The sequence below is a fragment of the Takifugu rubripes genome, chromosome 2 (genome assembly GCF_901000725.2).
Source record: "Takifugu rubripes chromosome 2, fTakRub1.2, whole genome shotgun sequence".
Classification (NCBI taxonomy): domain Eukaryota; kingdom Metazoa; phylum Chordata; class Actinopteri; order Tetraodontiformes; family Tetraodontidae; genus Takifugu; species Takifugu rubripes.
In genome coordinates, this window is record NC_042286.1 from 8025246 (window position 1) to 8039782 (window position 14537).

The 14537-nt window shown below is 47.0% G+C and overlaps 1 long non-coding RNA gene and 1 other non-coding gene across 2 annotated transcripts; both read right to left on the reverse strand.

The window, feature by feature from the left end:
• Positions 1–2687: 2687 nt before the first annotated feature.
• On the reverse strand, positions 2688–2760 carry trnar-ucg (transfer RNA arginine (anticodon UCG)). Its single transcript has one exon. It is a non-coding gene; the product is annotated as a tRNA-Arg (tRNA).
• Positions 2761–11887: 9127 nt separating this feature from the next.
• On the reverse strand, positions 11888–12306 carry LOC115248916 (uncharacterized). Its single transcript, XR_003887645.1, has 2 exons — positions 12182–12306; positions 11888–12093 (listed from the first exon to the last, which is right to left on the reverse strand). It is a non-coding gene; the product is annotated as an uncharacterized lncRNA (long non-coding RNA).
• Between the last annotated feature and the right edge of the window lie 2231 nt (positions 12307–14537).

Sequence of the window (14537 nt, forward strand, 5' to 3'; positions counted from 1 at the left end):
CAGATATTTATCTTTGAGCTTTGCGGCAGCTGCAGCAGCCTCGAACTTTCTAAGGCCGTAAGCCCACTTTATTAGTCCAACAGGGCCGTAATGGGCTCTAATGTATGCAGCGTGATGACGGTAAATCAGAACTTAATCCAGATTACAGCCAGAATATGTGCGTTTCTAATAAATTACATGCATTTGGGGTTTTTGTGGTCCGTGTGCTGTCTCTAATCAAATAAAGTGGATCTTAAAAGATCAGTGCTGTTTTACAGCGTGTGTGCATCTGTTGAGGAAAGTCTGCTTGGTTTTCTTTACCTCTTTGCCCCCAGATGCACGAGTTTAACACCACAGCTCCCCCCCTCCCCCTTCATTTGAGTTGAGGATTTTGGCTGTGTGGGTGTGTTCGTTCTTGTATTTGCTACATAGCGAGCATCAAAATAGTCATTCTACTGTAGTCAGGACATGTTGGGGAAGTGGGGCCATTTTGGCTGGTCCTCGTCACTTCAAAGGATCGCTTGAGGGTCAAGACGTGGCTTTAAGGTTCAGGTTGGAATTGAGTTTATGTTAGGGTTCGGGTTAGGGGGTTACTTGGAATGGTTAGGGATTAGGGTGAGGAGCTGGGGAATACATTACGCCTGTGAAAGTCCTTAAAAAGGTAGAAGTACAAGGATGCCTGTGTGCGCATGCAAATGCAGTTCAGCGGAGCAGATCTGGACACGTTTAACATGAATTTGTAGCTGAATCAAAAAAAAAAAAAGAGATCAGAATGGGGAAAAACTCAGCTGAGGAGCAGTAACCTACACCCTTCTGCAGGTCTTCGATTTAACGATAGCAGCCACAGACATTCATGACCCCCCGCCGAGTCACCCCGGGATTAAGCTTGACAGTAATCTAGATTCAAAACTGCGGCTCAAAGGGAGCCCGTGCAATTTCCCCCCAAAGCTTGAGCAGAGCCAGCAGTTGGTCATTCATATGCATCTGAAATCTAATACTCTGCTGCTGTGCCCCTCCGTGGCCCCACCTTTCCTGACTCACCAGTGAGCCTCTGCTCCTCCAACGCACCCTGACCATTATAAACCCACACTTCCTCCCCTCCTTTCTCCTTCCCTCCCTCCCTCCGGTCCCTCCCCCGCCTCTCCTTCCATTTGCATGTTACCCAGGTTACACTGTCAGGGTACCCCCTCACAGTTAGACTCAACACAGGGTCTCATTTGATAGTCTTTGCTGCTTCAGTAAATAATTAGCACACAGAATCCTTTGGGGCCCTACACAGGAAGCATGGCTTGCTTACCGGGGGGGCTGAGCTTCTAATGATTGCTATCCTGCAAGGTTTTTGATGGCGAGCCCCCCTGTCTCCCTCACAAGACCCTCTATGTCAAACACACACACACATATAAGTAATGTGTCAGCGTTAGTGTGATTGTGAAAAAACATTTATATACCCTTCAAATTACAGCAGTGCTAAAAAATTAATGCAGCAAATGATGCCAACATGTCGTGTAAGTTGTCGGGAGTCCTGCATTTGTGTGAATAATTTATTCCAAATCAGGCGCCTTTCAGAATAAGCTTGTTTGTCTGGTAAAGCAAGACATCTTTACCCAGACCAGAGCTGCTTGGCCCCGCCGATCGCCACACAGGATGCTCCGACGAAGTAATGATCCCTGAGGATTGCTTATATAAAATGACAAGAGCTGCCAAATACTCCATTAACTGCACACAGACTGGAGTGATTCCATCCAGAGGGATGCAAAAACGAATACAGCTGTTACCGTACGAAGAGGAGACGCCGAGAACACGTGCCAGGACCTGATTGAACTGAAAACTTGCAGTTTGCTTTGCCCTCCTGCGGACGTAGCCCACCCTTTAAAAAAAGGCCAGCAAAAAAACCATTTGAATATTTCATACATATGTATATGAACAATTCATCATCTGGCTGTATATCATCACAGAAAATCTTACATTTATCTGGCCAAATATGGAAAACATGCGACACAGAAAGGGAGAAATTTGGATATCTGAGGTTTCAGATCGTTCTCAGTGGGATGAATAATGTGATCGTGAGGAAAGAGTGAAACAGGGCATAAACCATAGACTGTGTATGAAAGATGGACTCCCGGTCTTAGAAGTGAAGCCAACGCACAAGTGACTTTACGTACAATACCACCACGGATACCACCTGGATTCGCTGGGGGCCGGCTCCAGAAAACACAACTATGTAGTGTTAACAGCTAAATTACATCATCCTAAAATATGATTTACTGGCCCAACTGAAATTATTCCCGTAATTATTTAGATATGAATAATTTAACACTGGGGGAGAGGTGTCTCTTTCATTCACATGCCTGTCTTATGATCCAGTCTGTGGGTGGGTTACCCCCCCATCCCGTCCCTAGTTCTGCCCTCTTATCCAAATATGGTTACTTCTCGCTCCAAAATTTCAAGACAGCAACAACCTGCAAAGCTCCTCGCCTCAAAGACGATCATTAGGGAACCATTAGGTGTCGTCCTGTAGGGTTGACCGCTAAAATAAAGACAGTCAGAAATCTAAATTTGATTCAGAAGAACAAAAATGCGCCTGGAAAGTCTGAGAAAAGTAGGGCTAAATGTATTGATTTTAAAGCAATTGATTACTAATTACATTGTGCTCTGATCTGGGATCAAAGAAATCAAAACCGCCCTTTAAGTTGCCACAACTTAGACCTCAACCATGAAGGGACTCGAACCCTCAATCTTCTGATCCGAAGTCAGACGCCTTATCCATTAGGCCACATGGTCTTGATGATGTTCTAAGAGACGTAAGACGTAGCGCTAACACTAAAGTGATGTCACGGCTGGTGAAGTCACATTGGTAAGTTTCACCTCTTTAAGGCTCATACCTGAGGAACACTTGGTCCGGACATGGTGGCAGACAAGTTGGGGGGAGGGGGATTGTTTTGGAATCAGCGGGTACCAGAGCTGCAGCATCTAAAGAGAGGTGACATGCTGCTTCACTCCTTGTGACACACAGACACACACGCAGCAGCTAGCTTCCCTCTGTCCCCCCCCGGCTGGTCAGAGTTATTCATTTTGTGAAGCACCTCAGCTGGCGGCGGAGAAATGCTGTCCCCGGGTCGTTACAAGTACCCGCGGGCGGTCGAGAGCGCCCTCACAGATGCAGCAGACAAGTGTGGGTCCCTCCGCCGCCGTTTGATGCTGTTCTGAATGACCTACATTTTTCTCCTCAAGACATTTCATATAGGACCTGATGAAATCATGGATGACTAATCTGGAAAGCCTGCACGGGCTGAGTTATTGCCTCTGGTGCGTCAGAAACACCGCAGCCCTATATTTTATTGAAAACAATCAACTTTTTGAAGCACTGCTTTGAAAGTTGTGATCACCATTGATCCAGTGAATTCCCCATAATCTCTGTAGGTGTTTAAAGGAGTGATTTGCTAAATATTGATTGGTGCCCATGGGTGATGAAACACGGACGCTTTTTGCTGCCTAGTTGGGATATTTACTGTCAGGCTGTAAGTGGCTGGCACCAGTTCTCACTCCTCACAATAGGGGTCACCCCTTACGCTTCAGGTATTGATGCCACTGCTTCAACGTATTGGCTGAAGCACAATAAAGCGGCCTGTTAGCTCACCTGCGCAACCTTTTTCCCCAAGCGGTATTTCCTATGCTCTAAATTTTTGATGCTTTGATCAATTTCAGTCACCTCCCCAAGCCACCTTGCCTTTAAAGGCCTTGGATAAGTATCTCAAATACAACTCCTGTGTGCTATATATTAATCCGTAAGCCCAGGCGACCCACTGGAGAGGCCTCCACTGCACACGCATGCGACAGACATGCTCCAGTACGGTCAAATAAAGCGTGCGGAGGACACGGTGGTGATCAAAGCAAGAAGCTCTCATTATGCTGCAAACATATATATCAAAGACAAAAAGCCTGCGTGGCCTCTCCGATATGCTCAGCATGATTTGTACACGCTAAGATCATATTTAGACCTCCAGCCAACGCACTTTGGCTCAGCCAACAACACCAAACGAGGCCTCTTCTATATGTCAACGACAATGTAAAACGAATCAATATGATACAGCTCTTCATCAGAACAGGCTGATCCAGTAATTACACCAGGATCAGATGGCTGGTGTGAGATTCCATTGGAATGTATAATCTTAATTCCAGCATTACTGTGAGTTCCCCTCTCATAAAAATCTCGCCAATAATCCCATAAACTCTCGTCCCTCTCATCATTTAAGCCCTATAGCCTCGGCTGGGTAATTGCTGCACATTTAAAGTAATTAAGTGGACACAGAAACCTGCTGAAAAGTTAATGGCACTGAAAGCCAATACTGCCCCCCCCCCCCCCCCGACCACTTTGGCTCCAGTGCTGGCCCGATTTTCTTTTGTCACACTTCTCCTCATTTGGGTGCGTCCTGGTCGCTCCGCTAAAGCAGACGACAGAAAGCGAACGCTAACCGCCTCTGCCAGGTGTCGCGGTCGGGGACTACTGATGCGACAAGAGTGTGTGTCCGGTCTTGTTGTGTGAGCGCAGCACCACTGAGGGGCTGGTATTGAGTGGCAACAAAGACATGATCAAATCTTGTTTAGAGACTGATGCGACACGAGAGAGGCTGAAAAACAGATTTAGTTGTTTTTTTTGTGCTCCCTTTTCAATCAGGCGAGGGGCCGGCTCCTGTCATGTCCCCTAGCACGTTGCAATTGCGTGACTGATATCTCATACACTAGATTTCTCACTTCAGTGCACCTAACAGTCCAACCTGCCCGACGCTACCGCACTCCCAGACGAGCGTTTCCTACCCCCCGAGGCTCCTTTCCAGATGCCCACCTTGTCCGTCCAGGCTGAAACGGAGCCGCGGTGGCGTTTCTGAAGTCCACCACCTTGATCTGCTCCGGCATTCCTGTCGGGATTCATCCAGCCGGGGCTGCGAGCTGGAATAATTAGGAGAACGACGTAAGGCCCCTGTCTCCTGACAAGTGATCAACAAACAATGATTTATGAGGCCATCTTGTATCAGGGGATGACCATTGATTTAAACGCAAAAAAGCTAAACACACACCCACACACACACACACACACCCACACAGGCAGGCATGCAGCTTCTGACATAAATGACCAGACGCATAAATCAGAGTCTGTACAGTTTCAGGTGATGTTATTTTATGCTGACCCCACCTGTTTACCTCTTGTTGTTTTAATAAACACCAGAACTCACGAGGCCGCTCCTTGATATGGACTTGATGAAGTATCAGAATATTGGACTCCATTTAAATTCCCACAAATCAATTCTGTCACCGGTTCAGACGCTGATTCTGCACATTGTCCTGCTTTGGTTTTAAGTATTGATTTGTCACCAGGGCGTGGGCGGAGCCCTACGCCTCTCAGTGCTGGGCCCGAGGTTCGCATATCCCTTTGGCCTGTTTCCGTCATGCCCAGGTAGGTTTTCCCAATGGACAACATGCACGTCATGTTCCGTTAGCCTGTCAGCTGCAGGGTTATTATCCACGGCTCTTCCTGTGGAATTGTGGGATCATATTTCTGTGTGTACTGGGGAGCTTCAGATACTGATTAATGAGCAGTCAAATGGCTTTTAGTTATTACAGGATGAAAATATTAATATGAGAGACGCTGAGTGAGAAGAAGAGCGCCTTTATTATGTTCGTGCGTTCCACTGACTCACAGATCTGTCATAGGTCCACGGTGTCGGCGAGATGAAAAAGCCACGTTAGTCATCAAAAGCTAAGGGAGCCAGTTGGGATGGGTGCATAATTAATCTGACTTCAGTCTTCAATAAATCTATATCTGTATTTGACCTTCAGCTTAAAATAAATAGTGGACCTGTAGGTAGAGAACATCCAGTTTTGCTGCATATTTAGAGCTAGAATCCTCATCTAGCATTCCAAAGTAATGTAGCTCCTGCCTGTAATGAACAACAACAGGTGGAAGGGTGTCTGTGGCATCACCTCTCTGCTGTTCTGACCCGCTGGGGTCACAGCCAGCTTCATTATTTGATCACCTGGGACTGAATAGCTACATGTATGGTGCACGCTGTGTGCCTCGGAGACGCAACACAACTTTCCTCACTACAGATTGATTGGTTTGACAGTCTATTGCAAACACAATGCTAATAAGGTCGACTGGGCTGGCGCTACATGGCTACGTAGACATACATCTCCACGGTATCGCCTTAGGTGATATATGCAACAAAGGTTTGAAAGAACACCTTCTCGCCCTCTCTGGTGCCGGGCGCCAGAACTGGGTGTCATTCCGACCAACGCAATTATACTGTTGTTAGTGGTTGTTGTCTGTCCGAGGCAGCGAATCAGGAAGGGCGGGGGGCTTTGCTGTGTGGGAGAGCCTGTTTGCATGGTGATTGACCCCTGCGCTTAAGCTCCCATCGTGGCAGTGGAATAATCGGAATATGCAAACTGAATGCAGTACTTCAGATTCATGAAGTACCCCCCCACCCCCCCACCTCTCAACACTGACTTCAGCTGGTGGATGATTGAATGGCCTCCAGTGCCTCTCTGCCTGCTCAACATGGATAAGCAGTTGTCATAGGATACATCAATACTTGAATAGATAGACAGTTTCTCCCATTGATTAAACACTGAGCGCTCGCCCTGGCGGCAAGCGGCGTCCTGTCCAACGACCACCGTCCCTCCTTTATTGTGAATTAGGGTACATTCGTGTGATGATGTCTACGGTGTGGTGTCATTCCCCTGCGTGTTAATGCTGGGGGGGTAAGGTCACGCCCATGTTTCTCCTGTCGGAAGCAGGTTCTGGAATTGGCCCGTGAGCATCGAGGAAGTGGTGATGAATGATATTCAGGTCAAAAATTGCCACTTGGAAAATTGTGATCCCAGTTTCTCTGGAGTGGAGTCAGGAAGAGTCATGCGTGCTGCCGGACTTTCTAATGCTATCGGCCGGATTCTGCACTTTCCTAGCAAGCAGGACAGTTTCAGGAGAATACATTTATATCTCAGGTCCCAAAAAAGTACAGCGCGACCACGACCACGCCTCCCGCCATCACATGCTGCTCCTGCTATGGTCGGAATCCCGTTTAGATGCTCATTAGCCAATCAAATGTGTCCAATTAGCTCGGATCTAAACGGCAAGGAAGCCTATTCTCCCGGCGTGCTGATGGCCTTTCGGAGAGACGCGGAGCCTTTGCCAGGTGTGTTACACTTCCACTAATTGCTCATTTTTCCTGGGAAGTTCGTGTGCGTGCGTCCCTTATGATGGTAACGAGCACCGCCACAGGGAGCTGCGCTGCTCATGAATATAAAGAAAAGGTAACGCAAAGAGTTGCTTCATTCCGTTCAGTAAATACAGCAGCTTACGATATCCTGATTTTTTTTAATGTTTATTTCTGGACACTGTGTGTTTGTGAAATACATGGAACCAACCTTAAATACAAATTGCAAATTCCGATGAAACATTTAGATGAAGCTAATCGTGGTTTTAATTAGGCCTGGAGGTCAGCGTTAGCCAAAAGTGACTCCAATGCCCTCTAAAGGATGGTGCTTTCAAGGACGTCCATATGTTGGGTCCTGTGCCAGAGCAGCAGTGGCCGTTGCCCTCGGCATTAACCCCTAATGGCTCCTACAGGTTAAAACCCCCTCCCCTGATTTACAGCAGCCAGCCGACATAGTGGCCGTTAAAACCATGTAAATGTGGCCTGTTTGCAAAGAGAAAGGTGCATGAACCCGACGGCGGACCACCCACCCTCCTGCGTTCAGACAACACTCTCCGTGGTTATGGCTCACAAATCAGGGAGCGGGCTTTCAAATGGGGGGGGGGGGGCAGAGACCTTTTTATCACCTCCTTAAGATGCCCTTCGGAGCTATCTCTGGTGTTGCACAACTGGATGCTGCGCATGTCTTTGGTGTGTGTTTGCAGTGCGTCAGTGTTCCACGCAATGTCACCTGCGACACAAATGCGACCCGTTTCAAACAATCTCAGCCCGCGACGTCGGCCCCCAGACTCAATAATGTCATTCATCAACTTATATTTATTTCACAAACGCACCCGTGTGCGAGGGATTCATGTCTGCCTTTCGGCCGGGATGTGACGGATGGATTAAATGTCACCTATGCCCTGAGTGTTTGTGTCAGAGTGTTCCTGGCCGTTGTTGTTTATGTGCTCGCTATGAGTACGCGTCAAATGTTAGCGTCGCGTCTGTCAGTCTTGCCGGGCGCCTCCCCCGCTGCTCTTGTCCTGACTTGCTCCGGTGGATCTTGCAGCATTCGACTCGGGTCCCTCCTCCTCCTTTTCACAAACACACATACACACACACAAATGCACACACTTAGAAGATAAGCAGGGATTCACTGACTTCCTGCCGATTCCCCTCAGATAAGGCAGAACAGTTTAAAAACACCACAGACGTTAGCATAAAGAGCCTCTCCATGAGCCTGGGGTAAAGGAGCACCGGTACAAAAGCCAGGGCTGCAGAGCCCCCTCGTCCACCCAACGATTGGCCTCAGCATCGTCCTGTCAGCCTGTATTACTTTTGCTGTTTGCACTCTTCAATAAGGCTGTGCCGAAACTCATTTTGCACATAGCAGGAGATGGACACCGCAGATTCACGGGGGACGTGTCTGGGAGTGTGACAACACACTGTTTTGGAAGGGAATAGGAAGCTTATTAGCGTCTGTGCTCTAGAAAATCAACACTTTTCGGGTGTAAAGGCCTTTGGCGAGGTTTGACGTGCTGTGAGTCACCGCGGATCACTTTGTTCCTGCTCTGAATCATGTCTGTTTCCAGATATGAATCCTACATCACTCAGAGCAGCTCTCTCTGTCCTTTAGATTCTAAAGTTTAGAAGAATCACTTCTCAACTGAATCAGCATCAGGTGGGTTTTAACGGTTCTGTCGGAGCTGTTTTGTTATGTTAATGATGCTGCACTTTGCTCTGCAAAGCCAGTTCAGACTTTATGTCACCTCTCAAACATCTTTCCTGGCGGTTTTCAACTCCCTTGTCAGATTTGGAGAGAATGGGCCCCGTTTAAGCCTTTGTTTGACGTGACCTTGCTGTTGTTGATCTTTGGTGCTGTTTATAGTGACCGGCTTAGGCATTGACAGTGGCCTACACCTCCACCCTCCAGCAGAACTAGGTTTTTATAAAAACAGTTCCTTTTTTGTGCGCTAGTCCATAGAGTAACGTCAGAAGGTACAGGATTCTGGCTCATGTCTCTAATGAAATAAAGAAATTCCAGATATAGTCATATTCTCCATTCTCTACACTGCAGGACAGTTATCTGGTTAGTGTGACTGGAGCTAGTAAGGAGGAAATCAATGCCACTTCCTCTTTTTGTCAGCTGAGAATGCTACAGAATGCGACGTCTGGCCTCTCTGACTCCTTTTTCTTCTGTATTTTGGGTTGCAGTAATAGGAACATGAAAATAAATGCACTCATTTCTTGTAACATACAAACAAAATTCTGCAAAAAAAAATTTTTTCTTCTCTGATCCTTAAAATAGGGTGGATTTTAGCATCTAAGCTAATTACATGTCATTTGAAAGACACCTTGTTGTCACTGTTTGCATGTCTTTAGTTAGAAAGTGAAAACATTTTGAGTTTTTTCCTCTCGACTACCTAACAAAGCTAATGTGCCATTGCTATCTCCTCCTCATACCACATCTGGTTCCCGTCAACTCTGCAGAGCTGATTTCCTCTGAACTGTTACTATTTTGGTTCCCTCCTACTGCTTCCATTGGTCTCTGACAGCAGCAGGCAAGAAAAAAAGGTTGACAGGAACACAGAAAATGAAGGTAAAAGAGATATTCTGCATGGACTTTCAAGACTGGAGGCTGACTGCATGAGAGAGGCCAATCAGCTCAAACAAAGACAAAATTCAGAGAAGTGCCCCCCGACCCCCACCCCCCACCCCCACCTCTTCTCCCCACAGAAGAACTTAGAATAGCTCTGATTCCCATGAAGAGGACTCTGTTGCTCTAGTGTGCAGCAACTCATCTTGCTTATTGCTGCCCAGAGTGCTATGACAACACAAGTGAGAGCAGATTCGATCTCTCCAGCGCTGCTAATAATACTGCGTTAGGGGCTGAGTGGCGAAACATTCAGAGGGCTAATCATCTCTAGCGCTGAGCGCTTTCATACATACACAGTTTCCCTCCAGTTCTCAGTACTGTCAAGGGTAAGGAGATAAAGAATGGTTGGGGGGGTGGAGAAAGTCGGCACTGGTGTGAGAAGTGTCTGCCACCGTGGCGTCATTAACACCCGGTGGGGCCGGAGTAAAGGAGGCCGAGAGAGGGAGAAGGAGACGAGGGCCTCCGAGCGAGAGGGGCGAAATTGCAAACCCAGGGTTCCTGATACAACCTGTTATTATTTTTGACACAAGCCATTTACAATAGCGATGAAGGTGGCGATGGAAAATGTGATATTGATTGTGTGCCCTCAAGGCTTCGCTCCCCTGATCTCCGAACGTCACACATCTCCCATGCGTCAGGGCCTGATGCCTTTCTCCTTTCTACTCCGTGTTTCCTGGCTTCCTCGCGCTCCGCTTTGAGGTCTTTGTTGATTTATTCGATGAAGTAATTACACCGGCAGATTGGGAGGGCGAAGAAAATAAGAGAAAGTCGGGTAAACGTGATGTTGGCCCGATGTGACAGGTGTTAATATACCCAATGGCAATCTGTATTTCATTTCTTTTTCACGGGAGCGCTTACTGAATTACTTCCAAATGACGTTTATGAAACATAAAGCAACTGTTGCACCATGGGAGAGCTGTAGCTCATTTCAGCATTATTACGATAGCCTCTGATGTACAGCAAAACCAAGACTCACGGGGGGGGGGGCATAGTTTTCACGCAGATGTGTGGACTCATTTTACTGCGTTTGTGCAAACATGCGCCATAAATGCAGCCATCAGAAAGTGGAGGAAGCCATTAACAACTGAGACTGAACAACTGGGAGGATATTTGGCCTTTGGAGGAGGTCGTCTCTGATTCTGTGCGACGGCAACCTGTCAAAAGCAAAACAAACATGTCTAACGAGGCCCTCAAAGGACCGGAGACAATCGTGCAAGTGTGTGTGAGGTGGAGCGGAAGTCTCAGTATCTGGGAAAATTGCGGGGGTTATCTGAAAACACGTTAATTACGCTGGAGCTTTTCTCCCCGCCAAGAACAACGACTTTCCGCTTGTTTCCAAAATGAATGCGTGACCCATTCGGCGCCCCTGCCGAGGACCAGACCGCCGTTCGCTGCACTAAAAGCTGTATTTTTTGAAAAGCGTTGTCTAAGAGCTCTTTTTTCCTCTGACGGGAGGCACTTTGAAGCACGCCGTTACACTTACGCGATGATTCAACGAGGCTGTAAAGCATCCATAAAAAGAAAATATAGCAAGGACAAAACCTCAGAGTCCTCGAATATTCTTCAGATTTGAAGCGGGGCTATTAAAATCCATGTTTTTAAACTGAAACATTAATACAGAAAATGCAGCGTGGGTCCATGTAAGCGATGTCTTTTATCGCACCTACACGCACACCAACATGGTTTTATCTGTGTCATCACATTAGCTTGAGTGGTGGAAAAGCAGCCTTAATGACACGGAGATTATTGGCTTTGTGTTTTGGTTCACCAGTAAATGCTGGCCATGCCGATGGGATTTCCCCCGCAAAAGCCTCCCTCCTCTCAGTTTACAATAACTGTTGCATTCTGCTGTCATCCACACGGAGATCAGCCCACGGCACAACAGGTCTGCGATGCCTCACTCCGCGCCAGTGCCGGGCCGGATCTGTGAAGGATGTTGACGGAGTTCTCGAAAGAGAGGAAAGTGTTGTCACAGTCGTTCCTAATGGGGAATTCCTCAGTGAACTCCAGTCAAATGTCTCAAAATCAACTCAAAATGAGGCAAATCAACTCTTTTTTCATAGGCGTTTGTAAAACGTCCTTTATTGGAAAAGTCCTCCAATGTGAAAAGAAATTCCCCAGCCACCCTAAATGTTCGCATGGTTGCAGAGCTGGATCCTGGTGACTCAGCTCGTCAGCAACAGCCTGGAACAGCTGGTCAGCATTAATTGGCACCCAGGCGAGTCACACGTACAAGCTTGTGAACCCATGATCCAATTAGGACGTCTGTACTGGCATTGGAGATATTACAGTTATTGCTAACCCGATTAGTGTTGGGCAAATAAATAAATAAATAATTCTAGGAATGATTCACCTCTGTCCGTGATTGCTGAATGTGGAATTGTGATGATGCGGAACATTTATTACCACTGATATAAACTGATTTGTCTTCTACTTCTTCAATAAGCGCGACTTCCTGTTCGACGTGGTCAGGACGAAGAACAGCAACCGGCTCTGTGCGGTTGTGTTGCAGCGGAGGTCCGCCCTCGTCTCCGAGATGCTGGCTGTTCTACCGACGCGTGGAATTCGATTTGTGCCAAGGCTTCCCGGGGCGAGAGGGCCCACGAGTTTGATGAGAACTCGAGGAAAGCCTGTGAAAGAAGAGAAGATCAAATCACCGTCTCCATCGGCCCTCGTAAGTGCTGATCCCCCTGAGAGAGCTTGCGGGATCACAATACTTCCCATAAAACAGCAGGATCCCGGCCAGCCGCCTGAAAGGGGCCTGCCTCTCACCGAGCGAGGGAGCGGTCAACTGGAGAAGGGAGAGACCAGAGGGGAAAGAAAAGTTCCTGGTATACGGCGGCTGAATGGAGGTTCTTAGTGACCAAACGTATAGAATAGGAGGAGGAATGGTGGAGTGGGAGTTGGTATGCGGGGGACTGAAGGAGGTGGGGGCTTTGTTGGTCATTATATGAAGCCTAAGTACAACACCAGCCCCTCATTCTCCTGCTCCAGAAGGTTCATGTCCCTGCTGTGTTTACCACAGGCCCCCTATGGATTCTTTTAAATCAGACAGGAATAAGAGGGCAGGCCTGTGCACTCCCACTGCCTCGCATTTACCTGAGGCTTACCCTCTTGACCCCAGCGCCGCGTGGGCCTCAAAAGAACTAATTTTTATTCCTGATTAACTCTGTGTGCCTCTGTCATAAACTCCTATATGTGCATATAAAATGATTGTTGACTAATTTGGAAGGAAAGAAAGCTGTACACACGCTTCTTTTCTTTTATGGCGTTTCACCCGGTTTTACCAAATTGCTCCGGCAGAGGTGGGATTTTTAACATGTGTCTTTGCAGCTTTTTTTTTTTTAAAAACCTCTTTTTAGCTCCTGTGCATTTGGGTTTTTAAAGAGAGGCTCTTTTACAGCACATAGCTTCCCTGCAGCGAGATTTGAAAAAAAAAAAAAAAAAAACCAACAGATAAATTAACTGGGGCACAATACGCAATTCTGAAACTTGCACTTAAAGTCCCGAACTAAGTGGAGAAAATGACAGAGCAAATGAATCACTGGGAGTTGTGCAGCCATTACCTGGCTGGAGGAACATGTGAGTATGAATGTATGGAATAAATATGTCGCTGCTTTATGAAGTGTGAAATGGACCAGCGCAGAGTCTCTCTCTGCTGTGTCTGTTGCTCATTGTGGAGGTGACTCCACATTTATGACCATTTGCGCGCCTGAATCTTAGTTTGGAAACTCAGATTTATGGGTTCATAAGCAATTAGGTTGTTCGGTTAAAGTACAAAAAGAAAGGATTTTATTTGCTCTGATAAATGGTTATTTAACCATTTTCGTTGGGCTAAATCAGGAGGAAAATTCCATTTGCATCCAGAAATTGTTGGGTCGTGGTCTGTATTTAATATTCCTCAAATGAAAAATGTCACTTAAACATGCCAAGGGGTTTTTATGCTCACCTTCTCTCTTGTCTGCTCTCTTTCCCAATTGTTCGGTTGCTCGGCTCCATTAGGAGCGCGCTAATAAAGGCCAGGACCCTGCGTCCATTGATTGCACGGGATCAAATCACATCATGGGTGACCTCTGACCCCTGCGTCCACTCCAGCTCTTGGCCTGAGAGTGCAGCTGCGGAGAGAGTTGGCATTCCTCTCCTCCAGGTCAAGACACCATTAGCCTCCACTGTTAAGAATGCAGCAGCATTTGGAATGACAATAACAATCTCCGGGAGAAACACGAAACGGATGACCCCGTTCTGTTATTTATTTCATTCTAAACAGCAGAGCTCCGGTGGTCCGGAAAACAAAAGTCATTTTTCTCGATCCCCACTTGTTAGACCGTCGCTTTTTATTTGCGGGATTATGAAAATGATGAATTGTGGCGCAAATATTAAATGTCAAACTGTGTGAATCTGCACGCCTCTAAATGCATCATTCATGGTAAATTTGCATGATAGATGATCCCAGAAGTCTGAGGAAGACTCACAAGCTCTGTTGCTGCACTGTGTAATGGCTTTTTAATGGCACTGATAGCCAAAACACATGTTGCAAAGGCGATCTTGTGTAGTTTGAAAGTTTCTCTACCGTCGTCTCCTGTGCTGCAGCCGAGCTGAAGCCAAACGCACTCTGTTTGCCTGAATCCTTTATTTTCCTTTACTGTTTACTTTGAAGTTCTTTTGTCTTAAATTCCGGCGCTCACAATCGTGCTGATATGGTTTGGCCG